The sequence below is a fragment of the Cyanistes caeruleus genome, chromosome 5 (assembly GCF_971803275.1).
Source record: "Cyanistes caeruleus chromosome 5, bCyaCae1.hap1.1, whole genome shotgun sequence".
Lineage (NCBI taxonomy): Eukaryota > Metazoa > Chordata > Aves > Passeriformes > Paridae > Cyanistes > Cyanistes caeruleus.
In genome coordinates this window covers 26,371,696-26,378,426 of record NC_141705.1, presented here as the reverse complement: position 1 = coordinate 26,378,426, position 6,731 = coordinate 26,371,696, and positions in this window count along the sequence as shown.

The following is a 6,731-nucleotide window of genomic DNA, read 5'->3' as shown; positions in this document are numbered from 1 at the left end:
GCTTCAGAGGCTGAGTTATCTGAATTGCAAGGGAAGTCAGTCACCATCCAACCTGCACCTGGGAGTCAGGGACACAGGTGATGGCCACAGACTTGTGACAACAGCCACAGCTCACATATTGTTGAAAGCAACTGTAAGTACTACCACTAAAGCCTTCAATAAATACAAAGAGAAATAATGAAGAGAGGTAGCAAAGGGAATCCGGTCCTGTGCACAGCCTAAAATTAAATGAATTGTTAAAATTCATTCTTTTGCCGAGCTTATACATTGAGGAGGATGTGGGAATACAAGAGGGAGCACAGAAGATATTTTTAACTTATCCAGCTTCTCAGAGAAACATGACACATCATAAAAAAAATTTGTGGTCATTTAGGGAGAAAGAGTACAGGTTTATTCATGCTTGAAAAGACAAGGTTTGAGAGTTAAGGTTAGATATATGTGACTATTTATACTTGGAAACAGCCAGTAAGGGGAAGAAAGAACTTATTACCAAATGCACAAATCAGATTCCCAAACACAGGTAGTAAGTAGTATCTTGAGATGCCCCAGGGCATTCAGCCAGATCTGCAGATGGCATGGAGGACTCTGGCGTCCTGCAGCCACAGCAATCAGAGATCAGCCAGGACTCTGCCTGTCCCAGATTCCCAAGGACACCTCTTATGTGACCTCACCTTAACAGGGAAAAATGTATGATCAGACACTGCTCTGGAGGAGTAGGATAATCTGCTCTGAGGAGGAAACCCCAGTGGACAGAAGTGAATGCTGGACAGTCAGTGCACTCACCCAGCCCCTCTTCTATGTGGCCAGGACTCCCTCTGTACCCAGAGAGGGAATACCCACAGTATTCCTGTCATACCCAGTGCTATACTCTGACAGTGGTCAAAATCAGACCTCAAAGTTCAGGGCCTAGCTCACCTCCTGGGGGGCCCAGGAAAGTGATTTTGTGTTGCACAGTGATAAAGCTGCTTGATAAAGAGACCCAGATATGAATCAGGATCTCACCACAATAGAGTTGGTACAGCATGGACTGAAAGTGCCCTGAGCACAGCTCAGTGTGTCACACTTCCTCCCCTCACTCCAAGGGCTGGAATAAAGCACCAGTGGCTGATAAAACCTGCTGTATGTCTTAGTTATTTGCTCAGAGTGCAGTCGTGTTAGATTTGGGATCAAAAATGAATTTTCTTCAGCTTATCAAGGATCAGAGATCTCATCTGCTTTCACCTTGGGGCATATGATTTCATCTATAATGTCTTAAAAGCTTCAGTCTAAAGTCTTCAGTCTAAAGCCTTTGGACTAAAATGAAAATAAATAGGTGAAATTTTTGACGTTCCTTATATAAAGGGAGTATAAATAAACTGTTAAACTACTCTTTCTTCTTCATTTAATCTCTATGGAATCAGTAAATTCAAGGAGCATAAGAGAATTGAGATTGAAGAAAGGCAGGAGAGGCAAAATGGAACTCAAAGTCTAAAGCTACAAAGAATAATGTCAGCCATGTGTGCACCTAGCCTTCAAAGCAAATGCATAAATACTTTTGAATTTTCAGCAGAGGACACTGGATGTGGAAAGGACAGTTCAATAACCGTTAATCTGGAGCACTACTTACTAAGTATAGATACTTTCTCACAGTCCAGTGCAATTTATCTCTACACTCAAAAGGGAATCCACTCAGTGCAGACAGATTACCTGCAGATGGGAAGCCAAGATGTCATTGGACCAAGTGCCAAGTTTTGAAGTTCATATCTGAAAGGAGAACTTTCCTTCATGCATTCAGAAATGCATAAACATGGAGAAAACAACTTGCAGTATGACCATCTGGGATTTTAAAATAATTATTTCCATCTCTGTGTTTTTTTTATGTCGACCACCAACCACCAACTGCTTATTTCAATACCACTGATATCAGTAGAAATCTAATCACTAGACCACAAAGAGTAGGCATGCTCTGGATTCCTCTTTTTTCCTTGTAGGCATTTTGTTTCTTGTGTTTTGACATTTTCCTTTGGCCCCATAGGGAAAGATCTGTTAATCTTATTGCAGTATTGCTAAAGAAGCCCAGTCATAAATTAGGATCTCATTGCACCGGGCTCTGTATAAACACAGAATGAAATGTTGATACCTAAATTAGGCTTTTGGTTGGAAGCTATTTACAATCTTGACTGTAAAAGGATTAGCTTCACCTAAATGGCATGGAACAGTGAGAGGTATATCTGTGCAATTGTCTCATTGTTACAGCATCAAGCACATTTGATTTGAAAAGGCCTGTGAATGCCTGCCACAATCTGGCACAGATTACACAGCCTTGTAATGCATATGGGCCACGGGACAAATCCCTCAGCACACCCAAGGCATGTGATTTTCTTATGGTCAAATCCTGTTTGCATAATTTCCTTCTTTTATTTTAGGATTAGAACTTCTGCTCTTCAGAAAAATAGATTTTTATGCCTCCCTTTTGAATTATTTTGGGTATGAATTACCTGGTGTGTTCCCCACAGCTCACTGCTGCACTGGAATGCCATGTAGGAGCCAAAGAGCTTTGTTTAAATGCTTTGTGAATTTCCCCAGTATTTTATTTCCCCAAAACACAGTCTTGCATCCCAAAGAGCACACTGATCCTCAGCTCTCTGGACTTTTTGGTAGAATGAAGGAGAATGCAGTATGTATTCCCAGAGATAGGGAAGAAAGAGAAAATTCAATATTTAATACTTAATCTTTACATCTTTCAAAATATTTATCAAAAAAATTCTCTTCAATGCAACATGCAATGGGAATTGCCTATGCTTTAATGCATGAAAAATATGTTGTCCTAGTACCTTTCTCTTTCTAGATTCTGACTTCTTTGAGATGCTAACAGAACAACAGATGGCAAACCTTGTAGTCCCATCTTGCGTCAGTGGAATTTAGGGCACACTGCAGTGATTAAACAATCCAGTTGAGGGGATATCCAAAAACTATGGCCTCAACGCTGAGCTGTGCACTGTTGACTGTAAAACAGACAAAGGAATGCTTGTAACCCCCAGCACTGAGCCCCTCATTTCAAATTTGCTCACGTAAGAGGAGATGGGATATGGAAAAAGGATAAGAGATCTCATTATAGGAGGCACTAGTGTTATAATAACAATAATAAATACAAGAATTTCTAAGTGTCATGAAACTCCATTTCAAAACCAGGCAGCTGAAACAATAGGAGTTTGCCAAAAGCAGGCATGTACCAGCATTCCCCAAAAAGTACAGAGTAGGCATGGTTCTCCCAAGGAAAACTCACGGCTCCACTTCTAAACAGTTTCAGGTGTGCTTGATAAGAGTCAGAAATACCAGAGAAGGAAGGCAGGGAAGACCTGCCAGATACAAACAGATGTAGTGTGTTATGTGGTATAAATGCTGACAGAAATCTTTAGGATTAAGAGCTAGCTGTGATTGATTTGTGAATGTCAATGTATTTCTACAGCCAGGTTTTTTAGATGATGCTGATTGTTAAATAGCTTCAGGCTGTTCTGTAGCACCAGAGAAATGTAAAGAAAAATTACACAACCCAGTACTGAATCAGTACTGCAGACACACAGAAACTCTGACAATTTCCTGTTCCCATAGAAGAAATAAAGAGGACAGAAGTAAAAAGTTGTGCCCTGGTAAGATGGTGACTGGCTGCCAGATCACCCAGACAAGGCCTTTGCTGAAGCTGCTTTCCACAGCTAAGGGGAACAGCTTTAAACTCATGTTTTGAGAACAAGGGGGCTGGACCTGCAGGTAAACATTTTGTCTAGATCCTCACAGTTTCAGGCTGTTAAAATAAAAACCTGATTTAGAAACACTGGCATCACAAAAGCAATAAATCATAAACAAGATTGTAGACAAAAGTGGGCGCACAGGAATGACCGGGAAGAACACTGGAAAGGTACAAGAAACCCATATTGGTGTCTGCTGAGACGAAGAAAAGTAGCGTAGCAAAGGATAGATCCACAGTTCAGCCCCTAGACACAGCTGACCAGATGAGTTTCTATCACTCTTTGAACCCCTTGACCAGGAGCTTTTCTCTGTAAAAAAATATTTCCCTATTTGACCTGTCGCATGCTCAGTTCATAAATTTGGCATCAGAGGTGTCTGGATCCCACATTGTCTTCTCCCTGCCAAGAGGAGCATCTTATGGGACTTATATTATTGGTTAGGCACTTGGGTCAAAAAAGAATTTTATAATACTGAGGTTCTAGAAATGCTTTTCAAACACTGTGTGCCTATCCCATGTGCCAGACTGAAGTACAAATTGCCTCTCCTAAGCCATTTACATATATGTTATTAGGCTTCAAATGCCCTCAACCTGCTAAAATAAATAAATGCATTAAGTAATTTTCTCTGTAAAGTTTTCTTCAATCCTTTTCTGTTTGCTTTTTAACAAAATCAGGCTGAAATGTGGTATAAAGGTGTTAAGCCAGATGCAAAATGCTTTGTACTTGAAATAAGAAGAGCTTGTGATGACACCTTCATCCCTAAAACATTTAGTAGATTTCAGGTTTTTTCCAAATGAATTATCCAGGTCTGTTCTATTGAGGTTAATTTCCAATGTACCCAACAGCACTGTAACTAGGCATCATTAACAAAATAAATCTAAGAGAAGTGATTATTTTTTCCCAGCTAAATAGTTATAAGAAGAATGTGTATCTGTAACAAATGTTTGGAAATGTCTCTTCTCATGGTGCTAACAGATTGCAGAAAAACACAATACTTGGGCAGTTTTATTGGAGAAATCAACTTGCTAGGAGACAGATTATAACTTTGGAAAAAAAGCCACTGATTGGGCTGGTGAGGCTAGAAAATTGGAAGGAACTTTCAGCCTTGCTTAGAATGGGGGATTAGCAGTGAATTATGACCTGGTTTACAGAGTTGTTTGTCAATACCTACAAGATTCACTGAACTCTTCTGAAAACAGCCCTGCACAGAGCAGCAGAAGCAAAGAAGAAAAGGTTTGCTAAGTAAATGTCAGTTGTGGGAAATGTCAAAATGAATGAAAGTTTAAAAACATTGCCCCAGATTATTTGATCAAACCCACATAGTGTGTGAGTGAGTAAAGGATTAAATTAGGACTCCTCCCCAGTGCTATCATGTCCAGTGGACTTGGCCTGAGACTGCTGGGAGAAATTTAGCACAAGAATTTGGCTGTTGAAATGCTCCAGTTCCTTAAGCAGGAGGAGGTGAGTCCAATCCTGAATTCACTTTGGAGTGAGGTGCTTTGCAGGAAATAATCACTGTGAAATTCCAGGTGGGGAGAAGGATTTTTCATGCTAAGGAATGTAAATCTATCTGGATGCCTGGGTGATGTGTTCTGGAAATTTGCCATGCAGCAGATTCCTGCCCTAGGTGAGAAGACAAATTTCATCAAGTAATCCATAATATGTGCCATGAACAGTCAGAGAAACATTTTGTAAGCAGTTAATTGTATGGGATGATGTTACAGTGTTATGCCTAAAGGCAAGGGTGCACAGCACTTCTTCCAGCTCACTAACAAGCTGAATGTAGGAGCTTTCACTATGCAGCAGTACTCCAGGGAGGAAACAGGGATGAAAACGATCAAGGAAAATATCAACAGATAAATATGTGACTTTAGAAAAACATATTCTGCAGTATTTTTCATGGATTTCTACAAAATGTTAGAGTGGGTTAAAACTCTTTGCAAATTCATTTAAGGACAGATCTCCAATCTGTAGCAGAACAGGGACAAAGAATGAAATTTTTATCTTTAGGCTCTGTACATGTGTTTTGTTCATGAGGTATGTAGTTTAACCCACAAATGTTTTTTTCCAAATTTATGAGAAGTATTCACTTTCCATGGTCAAAAATAAAGGAATAAAAATTTCAGTATTACTTGTTTTATGTTAGAACCTTTAGGTGTTAGAACCCTTTTCATTTAAAACTACAGTATATTTCAACAGTATATTAGATCCTAAAAGTCTTTGTAAAATCACAACCAAATTGAATAATGTAAAGTGGAATGTGCTTCCACAATGTGGGGTTTTGTTCAACAAACACTACATTGGGTTTTTTCCTTGGATGATGGAGTGCTTCTAAAATCTGCTTGAAAAGTTCTCAATGGACAGCATCATTGAACTAAAAAAAATTAGCATATCAGGCATTTCTTAGACCGTTATATAAAAATTTATGAAGAGCCCCTGGAGAGGAATAATGGGCTGCTCTGCACAGCAGAGCAGTTTTTGTCACACAGACTTTCATTATTTTTATCTCCTGAAGTTGTGTCCATCTGTGATTTTTTTTTTGTGGTGTTCATTACTGTGGAATATAAGCAGCCACAGCCTCTTTATGGAGATTGTCATTGCTTTGACTTCAACATAGAGAATGCCCTGAATTTCAGGCTCAAATCTTGCTCCTTTTGAATTGACAAAAAAAAAAATAGAATTCATTTAGAATTCATTTGGCAAAAACCAACCCTCTTTTATATTACTCTCAGATTATAGCAGCACTGAATACAATTAATTTTATCAGACAATTTAATATTGGAATATGGAATTAATGTGGAAAATGGTCCAAACGGAAGATGTTTAAACAAAAAAAACCAAAAAGTGTTGAGAATACATTACATAAGAACATAAGAATAATTTAACTGTGTGAATCTGGAGGTCTATCTCATTTGCTGTATAACATCAAAATGTGGTCTGCCATGCTGAATATTCTCATCACTTTGCCAGCCAGTGACAGCAAGGATGAAATGCCAGGGTTTGGCC